The following is a 16,236-nucleotide window of genomic DNA, read 5'->3' as shown; positions in this document are numbered from 1 at the left end:
ATAAAATAAAATAATAAAATATAAAATAAAATAAAAATAAAAAATAAATAAAATAAATAATAAATAAAATAAAATAAATAATAAAATAAATAAAATAAAATAAAATAAATAATAAAATAAAATAAAATAAAAAGATAGTAAAGACTTTCAGGCCAAGATGTTCAAAGAGGAACTATATCTAAATAATAAAACCTGATATTGTGGTCACTTTTCTCTAGAGATGTCCATTAATTCTAGGAGAAGTGCTTGAGCCTTTCAAGATATTGTGGACATTTTCTTTGGAACTATATAAAATTTAACAAGGGGTAATTTCTTTAACAGTAGCAAAGTGGAATCTGAAACTTTATTGTTGAAATTTTCACACAGTGTTACACTAAATCCATTAGTCTATCTTGCACTTTGTTTCTTATTGAAGTTTAACTGACATAAAATATGTTGGGCACACAACAGAGTGTGTTTCAGGCATACAACAGAGTGATTTGACAATTCTATACATTACACAGTGTTCACCATGATGACTGTAGTTACCATTCATCACCATACAACATTATTACAATATTGTGGACTGTATTCCCTATGTCATACTTTTCATCTCCCTGACTTATTTATTTTATACTGGAAGTTTGTACCTTAGTCCCCTTCACCTATTATTCCCCTCCCCCACCCCTCCCCCTGGCAACCACCAATTTGTTCTCTGTATTGCTCATATTGATCAGTCTGTTTGTTTTGTTTATTCATTTGTTTTTTTTTTTTGATTCCACATGTAAGTGAAATAATATTGTATTTGCCTTTCTCTGACTTATTTCACTTAGCATCATATCCTCTAGGTTCATCCATGTTGTCATAAACGGCAAGATCTCATTTCTTTATTCCATTACATATGTGTGTGTATACCATATATATATATTTATATAATACCATATCTTCTTTATCCACTCATCTATCAGTGGACACTTAGGTTGCTCCCATATCTTGGCTATTGTATATAATGTTGCGATGAACATAGGGATGTGTATCTTTTTGAATTGGTGTTCTCATTTTCTTTGGTTGAATACCCAGTAATGGAATTACTGGATCATATAGTATTTCTACTTCTTTTGTTTTCTTCTTCCAAGTTTTTATTTAAATGCCAGTTAGCTGGGGCACCTGGGTGGCTCGGTCATTAAGCGTCGGTCTTCGGCTCAGGTCATGATCCCGGGGTCCTGGCATCAAGGCCCACATCAGGCTCCCTGCTCCGCGGGAAGCCTGCTTCTCCCTCTCCCACTCCCCCTGCTTGTGTTCCCTCTCTCGCTATATCTCTCTCTGTCAAATAAAAAAATAAAATCTTAAAAGAAAATTCCAGTTAGCTAACATACAGTATATTATTAGTTTCAAGTGTAGGATTTATTGATTCATCACTTACATACAACACCCAGTGCTCATCTCAACAAGTGCCCTCCTTAATATCCATCAATCATTTAACCCATCCCCCCACCAACCTCCCCTCTCCAGCAACCCTCAGTGTGTTCTCTATAGTTAAGAGAGTTAAGTTTTGTGGTTTGCCTCTCTCTTCTTTCCCCCCTATGTTCATCTGTTATGTTTCTTAAATTCCACATATGAATGAAATCATATGGTATGTGTCTTTCTCTGACTAACTTATTTTGCTTAGCATAATACTCTCTAGCTCCAACCACATCATTGCAAATGGCAAGATTTCATTCTTTTTTATGGCTGAATAATATTCCATTATATATATATGTGTGTGTGATATGTATATATGTTATATATATAATATTCCATTGTGTGTGTGTGTGTGTGTGTGTGTGTGTGTGTGTGTGTGTGTAGTGACAACTTCTTTATCCATTCATCAGTCGATGAACATTTGGGCTCTTTCCATAATTTGGCTATTGTTGATAATGCTACTATAAATACAGGATGAAGCCCAAAGCCAGCAGAAGCAGGGAAATAATAAAGATTAGAGCAGAAATAAATGATATAGAAACAAACAAACAAAAACCCCCACAGTAAAATAGATCAATGAAACCAGGAGCTGGTGCTTTGAAAAAATTAATAAAATTGATAAACCCCTAGCCAGACTTATCAAAAAGAAAAGAGAAAGGACCCAAATAAATAAAATCACGAATGAGAGAGGAGAGATCACAACCAGCACCACAGAAATACGAACAATTGTAAAAGAATATTATGAAAAATTATATGCCAAAAAATTGGGCCATCTGGAAGAAATGGATAAGTTCCTAGAAACATATAAACTACCAAAACTGAAACAGGAACAACTAGAACACTTGAACAGACCAGCAAAGAAATTCAATCAGTTATAAAAAATGTCCCAACAAATGAAAGTCCAGGACCAGATGGCTTCCCAGGGGAATTCTACCAAACATTTAAAGAGGAGTTAATACCTATTCTTCTCAAACACTTCCAAAAAATAGGAATGGAGGGAAAACTTTCAAACTCCTTCTACGAGGCCAGCATTACCTTGATTCCAAAACCAAAGACCCCACTAAAAAAGAGAACTACGGGCCAATATCCCTGATGAACATGGATGCAAAAATTCTCAACAAGGTACTAGCTAATAAGATCCAACAGTGCATTAAAAGAATTGTTCACCACAATCAAATGGGGTTTATTCCTGGGTTGCAAGGGTGGTTCAATATTCACAAATCAATCAACATGCTACACCACATTAATAAAAGAAAGGACAGGAACCATATGATCTTCTCAATAGATGCAGAAAAAGCATTTGACAAAGTACAGCATCCATTCTTTTTTTTAGAAAAGATTTTATTTATTTTAGATAGATGATAGATAGATAGATAGATGATAGATAGATATAGAGAGACAGAGAGACAGAGAGGAGGGGTAAAGCGGAGGGAGAGGGACAAGCAGACTCCGCATTGAGCATGAGCCCAACACGGGGATCAATCTCATGGCCCTGAGATCATGAGCTGAGCTGAAATCAAGAGTTGGATGCTCAACTGATGGAGCCACCCAGGTGCCCCACAGCATTCATTCTTGATAAAAACCCTCAACAAAGTAGGGATAGAGGGAACATACCTCACCATCATAAAGGCCGTATATGAAAGACCAATATCATCCTCGATGGGGAAAGACTGAGAGCTTTTCCTCTACGGTCAGGAACAAGACAGGGATGTCCACTCTCACCACTGTTATTTACCATAGTACTGGTATTTCTACTTCTAATTTTTTGAGGAACCTGCATAGTGTTTGCCTGTACAACTGACACTATTTGTAGATGACATGGTACTATATGCAGAAAACACTAAAGACTCCACCAAAAATCTATTGGGAGTAAGAAATGAATTCAGTAAAGTTGCAGGATACAAAATTGATATACAGAAATCTGTTGCGTTTCTATACACTAATAAAGAAGAAGGAGGAAGAGAAATTAAGAAAGCAAGCCTATTTACAGATGCACCAACAATAATAATACGTAGGAACAAATTTAACCAGGGAGGTGAAAGACCTATACTCTGAAAACTATATAAGACATTGATGGAAGAAATTGAAGATGACACAAACAAATGGGAACATATATGATGCTCATGGACTGGAAGAATTAATACTGTTTAAATGTCCACACGACCCAAAATGTTCTACAGATTCCATGCGATCCCTCTCAAAATACCAATGGTATTTTCCACAGAGCTAGGACAAACAATCCTAAAATTTGTATGGAATCATAAAGGACCCTGAACAGCCACAGCAATCTTGAGAAAGGACAAAGCTGGAGGTATCACATTTCCTGATTTCAAGCTATACTACAAAGCTATAGTAATCAAAACAGTATGGTACTGGCACAAAAATAGACACATTGTTCACTGGAACAGAATAGAGAGCCTAGAAATAAGCCCACGCTTATATGGTAATCTATCACAAAGGAGGCAAGGATATACAATAGAGAAAAGACCGTCTCTTCAATAAATGGTCCTGAGAAATCTGGACAGCAACACGCAGAAGAATGAAACTGGACCACCTTCTTACACCATACACAAAAATAAACTCAAAGTGGATTATAGACCTAAATGTGAGGCCTGAAACTATAAAACACCTAAAAGAAAACATGGGCAGTAATCCCTTGGACATCAGCCTTAGCAACATATTTATGTCTCCACAGGCAAGGGAAACAAAACTATTGGGACTAAAAATAATTTCTTAATATTGTTAAATATCCAGTTAGTGATAAAGTTTCTTCAATTGTATTAAAAACCATTCAAAACCATTAAGCAACAGTAAGCAACAGTAAAAAAAAAAAAAAAAAAAAATTTTTTTTAAAACAGTTTGATTATTGGAATCAGAAACCAAATAATTACCATACATTGTGATTGGTAGAGATGTCTCTTAAGTCCCTTTTAATCTAGAGGATCTTCCTCCATATTTTTCTTGTTTCTCTTTCTTTTTTATTGTGGTAAAGTTGACGTAACATTTACCACTTTAATCCTTCAGGAGTGTTTAGTACTTTCACAAAGTTGTGCAATAATCACCACTAATTAGCTTCAGAACATTTTCATCACCCCAAAAGGAAACCCTCACCCATTAAGCAGTCACTCTCCATTCCGCCAATTCTCAGGTTCTGGCAAACACTAATCTGTTTTGTGTCTCTTGCGAGTTGCCTATTCTGGATATTTCATATACGTGGAATCAAACAACATGTGGTCTTTCTTGTCTGGCATCTTGTGCTCAGCATAACGTCTTTAAGGTTTATCCGTGTTGTAGCATATATCAGAACTTCATTCCTTCTAATTGACCAAATAATATTCCATTGTATGGGTATACCAAATTTGTTTATCCATTCTTCATTTGATGGAAATTTGGGATGTTTCCATCATTTGGCTGTTGTGAATAGTGAATAGTGCTTCTATAAACATTCTTGTACAAGAGTTTGTTTAAACCCTTGTGTTCCGTTATTTTGGGTGTATATGTAAGGGTGGAATTGATGAGTCATATGGTAGTTCTATATTTAACCTACTGAGGAATCGCCAAATTGTTTTACATGGTGGCTGCACCATTTTATACTTCCACCAGCAATATATGAGGGTTCCAATTTCTCCACATTTTTGCCAACTCTTATTATTTTCCTTTCCTTAAAGTTTTTTAGATTTTTAAAAAAGATTTCATTTATTTACTTGAGAGAGAGAGTGAGAGAGAGAACGAGCAGGGAGAGCAGCAGAGGGAGAGTGGCCGAGGGAGAGGGAGAAGCAGACTCCCAGCTGAGCAGGGAGCTGGATGCGGGGCTCGATCCCAGGATGCTGGGATCGTGACCTGAGCTGAAGGCAGATGCTTCAATGACTGAGCCACCCAGGAGCCCCTTTCCTTTTATTTTTTAAAAAAATTAACGTACAGTGTTATATTACTTTCAGGTGTACGATATGATCATTCTATAATTCTACACATTACTCACTGCTCATTGCAATTGGTAAGTGTACTCTTAATCCCCTTTATTTGTTTCACCTGTCCCCCCCCCACCCACCTCCCCTCTAGTAACCACCAATTTGTTCTCTGTATTTAAGAGTCTGGCTTTTTCTTTGTCTTTTTTTTTTTTTTTTTTTACTTTGGTTGTTCGTTTGTTTTGTTTCTTAAATTCCACGTATGAGTGAAATCATATGGTATTTGTCTTTCTCTATCTGACTTACTTCACTTAGCCTTATACCCTCTAGACCCATCCATGTTGTGGCAGTGAGACCTTCAATAAAGATGGAGTAAATATAAAAAAGAACCTGTCAGAGATGAAGAATTCAACAACTGAAATAAAAAATACACTAGAGGGAATCAATAGCAGATTAGAGGATGCAGAAGAACGGATTGGCAATCTGGAAGACAGGGTAATGGAAGGCAACCAAGCTGAACAGCAAAAAGAAAAAAGAATAATAAAAAAATGAGAATAGGTTGAAGGAACTCAGTGACATCATCCATCGAGCATAATAACACTTGCATTATAAGGATCCCAGAAGGAGGAGAGAGGGGAGGGGCAGAAAATTTATTTGAAGAAATTATTTTCCTTTTAAAAAAATTATAGCATTCTTAGTGGGTGTGAAATGATACCTGATTGTAGTTTTGACTTTCATTTCTCTAAGGACTAATGATGTTGGGCATCTGTTCATGTGCTTGTTGGCTGTTTGTATATCTTATCTTCTTTGGAGAAATGTCTACATTCACATTTTTGCCCATTTTAAAATGTGGTTGTCTTTTTGTTGTTGAGTTGTGAGAGTTCTTTATATATTCTACATACTAGGCCCTTGTCAGGTACATGATTTGAAAATATTTCCTCCCATGTTACAGGTTGTCCTTTCACTCTTTTGCAAGTGTCCCCTCATCCTAAAATTTTGGTTAAGTCCAATTTATGTATTTTTTCTTTCGTTGCTTGTGCGTTTGGTGCTATATCTAAGAGACCAATGCCAAAACCAAGGTCATGAAGATTTACCCCTCCCTTTTCTTTGATTTACCCCTATGTTTTCTTTAAAGGTTATGGTTTTCGCTCTTATATTTAAGTCCTTGATCCCTTTTGAGTTGATTTTTGTGTATGTTCTGACAAAAGGGTCCGGCTTCCTTCTTTTTGCTTGTGGACACCCAGTTGTCGCAGCACCGTTTGTTGAAAAGACTGTTCTTTTCCCATTGGATGGTCTTGGCACCCTTGTCGAAAATCAATGACCATATGTGTATGTGTTTATTTGTGGACCCTCGATTCTACTCTACTGGCTTAAATGTCTAGTCTTGTGACAATACCACACTACCTTAATTACTGTAGCTTTGTACAAGTAAGTTTTGAAATTGGAAAATGTGAGTCCTCCAACTTTGTTCTTTGTTCTCAAGTTTGTTCTGGTGTTGGAGTCCCTTGCAATTCTATATGAATTTGAGGATCACTTTTTCCATTTCTACAAATAGGACATTGGGATTTTGATAGGGATCACATGGAAACTGTAGATAAATTTGGAGTGTTGCCGTCTTAACAATATTACATCTTCCATTCCATGAACGCAAGGTGTCTTTTCATTTACTTAGGTCTTCTTTAATTTCTTTCAACAGTGTTTTGTAGTTTTCCGTGTACAAGCCTGGCATCTCCTCAGCTAAATTTATTCCTAAGTACTTTTTTTTTTTTTTTTTAGTTTTTAAAATTTTTATTTTTATTTTTATTTAATTTTATTATGTTATGTTATTCTTTTTTTAAATTTATTTTTTTATTATTATTATGTTCAGCTAGCCAACATATAGTACATTATTAGTTTTTGATGTAGTATTCAATGATTCATTAGCTGCATATAATACCCAGTACTTTATTCTTTTTGATGCTACTGTAAATGGAATTATTTTCTTAGTTTCCTTTTTTTTTTTTTCTTTTTTAAAGTAGGCTCCACGCCCAAAGTGGGGCTTGAACTCAGGACCCTGAGATCAAGAGTCAGATGCTTTATGGACTGAGCCACCCAGGCACACCTCTTACTTTCATTTTCGGAATGTTCACTGCTAGTATATGGATACACAACTGGATTTTGTGTGTTGATTTTGTATTCTGCAACTTTGCTGAATTCATTTATTAGCTCTAATAGCTTTTGTAATGGATTTCTTAGGATTTTTTAATATGGAAGATTCTGTCATCTGTAAATAGTTTTATTTCTTCTTTTCCACATTTGATGCCTTTTATTTCTTTTTCTTAACTAATTGCTCTGCCTAGAATGTTTGGTACAATGTTGAATAGAAATGGCAGGACTGAACATTTTGACTTGTTCGTGGTCTTAGGGGGAGGCTTTTATTCTTTTTTTTGTATAATCTCTGCATTATTTTTATTTCATTATGTTCAGTTAGCCAACATATAGTACATCATAAGTCTTTGTTGTAGTGTTCAACGATTCATTAGTTGCATATAACACCCAGTGCTCATCCCAACACCTGCTCTCAATACCCATCATGGAGTATGATATTAGCTGTGTGTTCTTCATAAATGCCCATTTTCAAGTTGAGGAAGTTCCCTTCTAATCCTAGTTTTCTGAATGCTTTCTATCATGAAAGAGTATTGGATTTTGTCACATGCATTTTCTGCATCATTTTGTGGTAATCATGTGGTTTGTTCCCCCTCATTTTATTAATGTGGTGTATTATATTGATTTTCATACAGTGAACCACCTTTACATTCCTGTGATGAATCTCACTTTGTCATGATATATAATCTTTTTAATTAAAATTATTTTAATCAAGAAAACTGCTGGGTTTGGTGTGCTGGCATAGCTTTTGGCGTTTTTGCATTTATATTCGTAAGGGGTATTAGTCTGCACTTTTCTTGTGGTGTCTTAATCTCACTTTGCTATCAGGGTAAGGTTGGCCTCATAGAATGGGTTAGAAATTTTGCCTCCTCTTCTATTTTTTGAGGAGAGTTTGAGAAGGATTTATAATTCTGCTTTAAGCATTTGGTAGAATTCACCAGTGAAGCCACCAAGTCCTGAGCTTTTATTTGTTCTGAGGTTCTTATAATAGATTAAATCTCCTTATTTTTTTATAGGTCTATTGAGAATTTCTATTTCCTCGTGAGTGAGTTTTGTTTGTTTCCAGGAAATTGTCCATTTCATCTAACTTGTCTAATTTTTGATGTGTAATTGTTCATAGCGCTCACTTGCCATCTTTTTTTTTTTCCTAATCTCTGTAAGGCCAATAGTAATGTCCCCACTTCCATTTCTGATTTTAGTAATCTGACTCTTCTCTCCTTTCTTAGTATAGAATCAGTACTGCTTATATTTTCTTATACTGTAAGGAGATAGCAGCTTGATAGGCTTCCATGTGTGCCTTTCCACATAATGTCACTTGTGCTAATATGAAGATTCTGCCACCTACCAAGTACATGATTGCCAACAATATACTGAGAGCCTGGAGAAAAAAAAAAAAAAAAACCCTGGGTGATCCACAGAACCATTGGATTTCCTGTCAGATTAAAATGAGGCAGAAGTCCATTATTATCTAGACTTCAGAAGCCCCTTTATAAGCAGAGAACTCATATTCCATATTTTTTTTTCAAATGCAGGTATCCTCCTTACCACAGTGCACATTTACCTTGGTAAATAGACACAGGTTTTTGGGAAAGGCTTGGCTGGGTTTTTCTGACCTCCACCTTAATCAAGGCTCTGGGCCCATGGGCTGACTTAGACCTCGACACTTGGTGGGGGACTAATGTTTTCCACTACGGTTGCTAGCATCAGCTTTCTGCTTACCAGCTCTCATTTTTTTTTTTTTTCCTTACGAGAATCAAGTAATACCCCAGCCAGCTGTCCATACATCCAGACCCTAGAACACTACTACCTACTATCTATACTATCTATATTGCCACAGATTCCGGTCAGTCAGCTGAGACTGACTCCACCCTGGCCTTGCTGCCCGGTATGGTAATGATGCCCACCTTGCCCCTGGTAGTTTTGTGCCACCATTGGGCCCCTGCCTTTTGAGAATGCTGTCATCTCCATTGATTGCCAGTTCCATGCCATCATCGCTTGCTTCCAACAGTGGTTTGCAGAGGAGAGTCAGCACTGAGCTCTTCAAAGGTGCCAGTGCCACTTCACCAGCACATTCCTTATTTGAGTCGTGATTTCTCTGCCCTCCAAAGAAACAGAGGCTGGAGGTAGGACGTCTGATCTCACATTATAAGTCGTATCTAAAAACCTACTCCCCTGGACCTTCTCGCCAGTTCCTCAATTTTCTCTGCCTAGGAAGTTCCAGTATTTCCATGTCATTTACTGTAGACTGTTTGTTGTCCACGCTTCTATAATATGCACATTATAGGGGCCCTCAAAGGGGCTGGGTTGGCCCCTTTAAGGACATCAAACCCCGAGTCACAGCTCTGTGCTCCCACGTTAATAAGTTCTCTCCATACTGACTTATATTCTGTTCCCTGTCTTGTGGGACCAACATTCTCAAAATCCACTGGCACATATATTATCTCACTTCATGCAAGTACATATGAGCCAGGTCCTACAGTTTCTTCTGAATGTAAGGCATTTCCCACCCAAACCAAACTGTATTTTTTTTTCTTGTGCTGTCACCTTACCTAGTCTTACCTACCCTTGTTATTAGTCCGATAGTAATGGAAGTTAGCAGAGATTAATGTTGAATAAGAGAAGCAACATCTGTTTGGGTGGCTGCCTTAGATGAGGTCTTTGCAGGGTCTCCAGGAACAAGGAAGCTTCTCCAGTAGCAAGAGTTAGGGGGCTGCTAATGCCCAGGTGAGGTTTCAGGGGATTCTGGGTATTCAGTGTTCTCATGCTCGCCACCTTAGTGTGTCTCGGGGTTCCACTTTTTCTTTGTCAGATCCATACGTAAATATGGAGAACCGTAAATTCTGTGCGTTCCATCTCCATGCGTCTCTGCCAACCAACAATTACGGTCAGGGCCTGATGTTCCACCATCTGCCTTATGACCCCAGGAGAGGAGGTCTCCTCGATCCAGTAAGTTAGGGTGGGTGACAGGTTGGGCTATCCCATCAGACACACACACACACCCATGATAGAGAACCAGTTCAGGGCCATCTCTGAGCCACCTTAACAACTGCTCATGCTGGGAGGTATCTCAGAGTCTACACAGCCAGCTCCCCAAATCCGGCTGCACACCCCAAATGTGATCCTGGTTCAAGTGGAGAAGAGATGCGTGTTCTAGGCATGTTGCCCTCTTCAGTGAATGCCTCAGGCACAAATGACACCCCAGGAGGGACCAGGTCCTCTCCCTTCACCCCAAACCAAGAGATACTCACAATCTCACAAGTATGGGAAAATCCAGGGTTCTGGTTTCACATATAGGCAATCAATCCATGATGCCGATAAATATTTCTCACTAAGAATGTGAAGTAGAGCATCACAGTCATCTTAGAAATTAGATTGTCACCTGGGTCCCAAGATTGTCATCTTCTTTCTATGGCACCTGAAATTTATCCTCAGATCAGAGTCTTAAACCACATCTTACTTGCTCTACTGACTCACAATGCTATGGATGGATGGATGGATGGATGGATGGATGGATGAGTGGGTGGATGGGTGGGTGGATGGATGGATGGATGGATGAATGAGATAGTGAAGAAAATATTAGAATGTAGAGCCAGATCCGGCTATATGAGAAGGCTGAAGTTGAGTGATATATTTGATTCAGAGAGACACAATGTTTATGGAAGAACTAAAGTGTGTTGTTCCAGTGTACAAGGTCCACATAGAGCATGGAGATGGTGTGTTTCCAAGTACTTTTCAGGGCCATGAAGATGTCACTGTGGATTAGCCCAGGCAGAATGCCTCAGGAGTCATTGGTGTCTCTCAGGCAGAGCCCAAAGAAGGTTCTGGTGGGTCTGAAGCTTACACAATTTGGAAGGCCCTCTTCTAAAATGATGAAAGCAAGCATGAAAGTGAGTATTTATTTAGGGTGAGAAGAAAATTCATAATAAACTTTAAAAGATGATGACTAAATCACTGAAATTCCAAAATAGTATGCGCACACACACACACACACACACGCACACACGTATGTATGTGTATGTACATATATTATATATACATATTTAGAGACACCAACTATGTAGTTGTACAATCTAAAGTATGAAACAGAAGTTCAAGGTGAAAGATACAATGGTTTTGTTGTGAATCAAAACAGCTAACTCTTACAAATTTTACACACACACATCTCACGGCCACATGAACACATAACGTGGGCCTGTGAGTGACAGTTGACTCCCTCTAAGAATAAAAATGCACTCAGGTTCGTGTTAAACCTTTAGTGTTTATTTTCACAACAAGTTTTAAAAGTAAACTAGCTTTTCTGACATTTTTTTTTCCTCAAAAAAATCTTGTTTCAAGTTAGGATAGCAATTCATGGGCTTCAGAATTTATCTTTTAGTGAGATGTGTTTCATTGTATTCTGACAACAGCCATATTTAGCCAAATGGAAGATTTTCTGTTGCCCATTTCTGAGTTCCCAGGTCCTCGTCCATCTATTGCTCAAGCAGCCTGGAATGACCTACCAGCCTGCAGTTATAACTGTTGGAACCTGTCAGGGCTAGTCAATGAATAAGTCAAAAGAGAAAGCTTGCTTGGTATGAGACAAATGACCGTGTTTTAGGGGACACAGGTCCAGGACAAAGCGCACGCTTCCCTACAGTTTGTGTCACTTAGATGGGCTCCTAGCAGTGAGCTTGAATTCCTAGGTCTAAAATAGCTAAACTGTGTGTATGGTTACTCTCGTTGTCTTCCACGTGGGGATAAACCTCTATGTGTAAAGCATCCAGTCAGTTAGGAGGACAGCCAGGAGGCTGTCTGTTTTAGGAAACCACTTAGCCACCGAACAAGAGCTACTTCCCTAAGTGGAATCTTAGGGAAGCGAAGAGTTAACAGTCTTGCACAGGCTGACAAAATGTTTACTGCCCGTTGAGATTTCGTTCATCCACTTGTGGACTGCATGCAGATGACCCATTGACTTTGGATTCCAGACTGCTTTTCCAAGAACCATTTGAAGGTAGTGACAATATGTAGAAAACATCTCTGCTGTTGGCTTCACCCCTCGGGGCTATTTTTCCAAACAAATAAGCATGGCAGATCAAATTCAGGAATTATCTCAAGAAGGAATCCAATCATTTACACTGAGGCGTCGCAAAAAGGATGAGAAATCCACGTGAAGTTTCTGTGAGCATCTATCCTGGATTTCAAAAACGATTGTTGCTTAATGTCTGACACCAGGGGTCCTTGATGTAATAAAAAGAATGCGCATCCTATATTGAAATATGAAGTACTGTCAAAAGCAACATTATGAAAACACCTGGACAAGTACACATCCAAGGGAGTAGAGGGAAGTAGAACTGTTTGCAGTATTCTAACAAATTAGTTTGTGAAGCGTTTGGGAACCAGAAATGATGATGGCCGTGCTACCCATAAGTGCTAGAGATTGCTCCAAAATGAATCCAGCATGTTCCCGGGGTCTCAGATTTACAGAACATATTTACATGCCATAGAGAAAGGAAGGAATCACACATTTCATACAGACAGGGCAGTGAGAGGTCACCCTGCTGAAGCGCGGGCACAGGAGGAGTTATTTAGCTTTGCCCCTTGTTGCTGATCTCTTTCTCACTTCCTTGAGGATATGTTTATCAAATAGCTCTTTTTCCCGGTAACGCACAGGTGGCCCCCGCAGGTACTTCCGTTCTGCCTCCTTGTAGCCTAATCCATCAAGTGCAGCAATTGAACAAATGATTGCTTCTGGCAGAAGAACTTCCAGAACGAAACTCACTTTGTCATCCCTTGTCAGAGTCAGCATTTTCTTGTCTATCTGTTTGTAGATTTCTTGTAAATGTCTCACCACCACATCCAACTGGTCTTCATCCTCCAGGTATGTTTCGACGCAGATCACGTACCTGCTTGAATTCAGAAATGATGCCAGCCACCTGGACTCTTTCCTGCCTTTGACAATGTCCAGAAGATGGTGATCAGCTCCCTTTCTTTTCACGATGAAGTCCACTAGCTTCTGGTTGGCTCGGTCCCGAGCAGCCCTCATGCGGTCAGGGAGAATTTTCTTGCAGGGCCTCTCCCCGCCCAGGGAGGCCTCCTCCTCAGAATCTTCCAGGTCGGCATAATTCACCTTTGGGAAATCAATCTCCACATCCCCGTCTTGGATGGCTTTCCTGATTGGGTAACTGATGTCGGCAGCATAATAGTCCAGGAAAGAGCCTCCAAAAGACCCGCGACTGAGCCCTTCTCTGTAGTGGGAAATCAGGGAGAAACACCAGTTCACGCTTTGCTCGTACGCTTTCCTGGCTCTCTTCATCAGTTTTTCTTTCTCTTTACAGTCCAGATGCTTTAATCTTCGAAGAGGGACTCGAATGCCACTCATTTCGCCGTGCATGTTTGCCTCAATCAAAAGCACCCTTGCAGTCTGCTCTGTTTGGCTGACACTCTTTACCACCGCTGGCCAAAATGGGTGATCCTGAAATTTGAACCAGACCATCATTCCTCCTTCAATGGCACAAGGCTCCCGTGGAAAAGCCATGCTTGTCGGTTGTCCCATTTCCTTGCCGACATCCTTTTGAATAGCAGTGGTGGGGCCGATAGCCTTTGAGTTGACGGAAGGCTGAAGTTCTTGCAGCCCTTTCTCAAACTCTGGTACCTGCAGCTTCCTTTTTCTATTTGCCAGACGGAGTGAATAACGCAGCTTCGGGTTAGGGGCACTGGAGGATGCTGCCACACCTTCCAAGCCTGGCTTCCAGGGACCCTCTCCGTGGTCCCCAACATTCCCGGGGAAGGCAGAGCATTCAGAGGAGGCGGCCAGGGTCTTTGGGTAGGTGTCACGTGCCTCTTCTTTCAGAGCCTTGGGTACAGTGAGGTTGAACCCTGGTGGCGGAGATGGAAGGGCGCCTCCATCTTTAGCACCTGTACCCTCCTCCTCGACTGGGCAACGCAAGGGCCTAACTCTTGAGGTGTCCCTCTTTCCCTTGCCCTCTTTCTCCCCTCGCATTTTCCTTGGAATCGGAGTGACGGTTCTGTGTGCCTGTGGTCGGCCACCGTCTGGGGCGTCCTCACCCTGTGAACATACCAGCAGCGATTTGAGTTTTTTGCTTTTCCTAAGACTCCTCAGTAAGTTCCCTTTGGGCTTCCGGTACTTTCTACGAGATCGCTTTTGTGGTCCCCTTTGGGACGGCTTAGTGGTCTCTGGGTCATCTGATGCTCTTGCTGGACCCAAATTTGCTCTCTCATTCAGAATCTCCAGTGCCACTGTAAGAGCGTTTCTGTAGGGCACTTCCTGTCCTGGTGGGACACTGGCCTCCGACTCGGCTATTAGCAAGGAGGTAATGTATTCAACTTGAGACTCATTTAGGATCTTTATGTCTGTGCTTTTCACTTCAATTTTTTCATCTACGGAGAGTATCTCAACTTTTAGAGAAAGTGCCCCTTTCCTCTTATTTTTTGGTGAGATCCTAGATCTGGACAAAACCTTTGCTGGCCAAAAACGGCCTTTCCAATTGCATAGGACATACTCAGCATCCATTATGATTTGAGTTTCCTCTCAAGAGGTAATTAACAGAGGTCGCGAGGTCTGGCCATCATACCCACAGGCACGGCAGGTCTTCCCTAAAGCAGTGTTGTTCACCACACCTCTTTGGCCTGGGACCACAAAGGGCTTACGGCTTGCGTGGCCTGTCCTTCTTCACCTGAATCTCCCAGGGTCGCTGGAACTTGTGTTTTGAATGGACTATACTGGAGAATACTGGAATGTGGAAAAGGAAAAGAAGAAAAGTATTAGAAAAAAATTCCTTTGGTGAAAGTAGAAGAACATTGGTCAATGAGAATTGATAAGAGATAAAGAAATATAAAGAGTGTGTATCAGACAGGGGGTAAATACATGGCAAGTATCGGGGGGGGGGGGGAATGCAGAAGATACCAGAGGAATTTTATTACTTTCCAAACCCAACTTCTTGCCCTGCTTGTTACTACTGCAATATTAAAGAGCATGTGTGTGGGGAGGTGGGTGTCATTTTCCAGATCTCATTTGTGTTATTGGACATCCTGTGCCTTTTGGGCTCTCTGGGGCTCATCCTGGGGGAATGCTTCAGCTTTCATTTTTCTGGGGGTGCGAATGCCACCCTGTGCACCCAAGGAAGCCAGAGGCGATCTCCAGCCTACAGACACTGAATGTCAGCACAGTGTTGTGTTCAAGAGCATGAGCTTAGAATCCAGAGGCTCACGAAGGTCATCGTGGTGGTTACTGGTACCATGCTTCATAAGGATTGCTGCAGGCATGGGCCATTGGCTGTGACCTGCCCTTTTTCATTTCTCTATGGTGGCTTAAAAGGCTGTTTCCCCTGCCCCCAGCACATATTTGTGTAAAGAAGTGGCTGTAGAGTGAGGAGCAAAATAAACCACACTGCAAGTGTCATCACGAAATGATTGCCAATGAAATGTTTAGTAAAACAGGAACGTCTTACAGAACACCACGTAGGTCGGGGGAGGCGAGGTTCTGTGAGCTGCATCTGTTGATTCACACACTCCAACTGCTTGTCCGGCAGACCCTTTACCTCTGCTCTGTGCTTCTGAAGTGCACTGTCCTTCCAGGGATCAAATGACAGCAAATGTAGATACTCAGGACCTCCTACGTACCTCTAATGTCAATCTAGAAAATCAGAAAAGCAGATGGGAAATTAAGCCAATGAGACGGGGATGGATTCATCATTTTCCCTTCCCCAACTCTGGAATGTAGCCCATTCTGAAACAGAAATGTTAGTTA

General features: G+C 40.3%; 1 long non-coding RNA gene across 3 annotated transcripts in view; it reads left to right on the top strand.

Moving 5' to 3' along the window:
• Positions 1–16,236, top strand: part of LOC116627603 — a 47,020-nt gene that overhangs the window by 19,100 nt on the left and 11,684 nt on the right. For 2 of the 3 annotated variants that reach the window (XR_004298512.1, XR_004298513.1), the window contains exon 4: positions 5,379–5,434. The exons of the other annotated variant lie outside the window; for it this stretch is intronic. This is a non-coding gene — a long non-coding RNA (uncharacterized LOC116627603). The remainder of the gene's footprint in view (positions 1–5,378; positions 5,435–16,236) is intronic. 3 annotated transcript variants of the gene reach the window in all.

This window comes from Phoca vitulina, unplaced genomic scaffold (genome assembly GCF_004348235.1).
Source record: "Phoca vitulina isolate PV1807 unplaced genomic scaffold, GSC_HSeal_1.0 scaffold99, whole genome shotgun sequence".
Classification (NCBI taxonomy): Eukaryota; Metazoa; Chordata; class Mammalia; order Carnivora; family Phocidae; genus Phoca; species Phoca vitulina.
The sequence above is the reverse complement of the archived record's forward strand: the minus strand, read 5'-3'. Positions and strand labels throughout refer to the sequence as shown.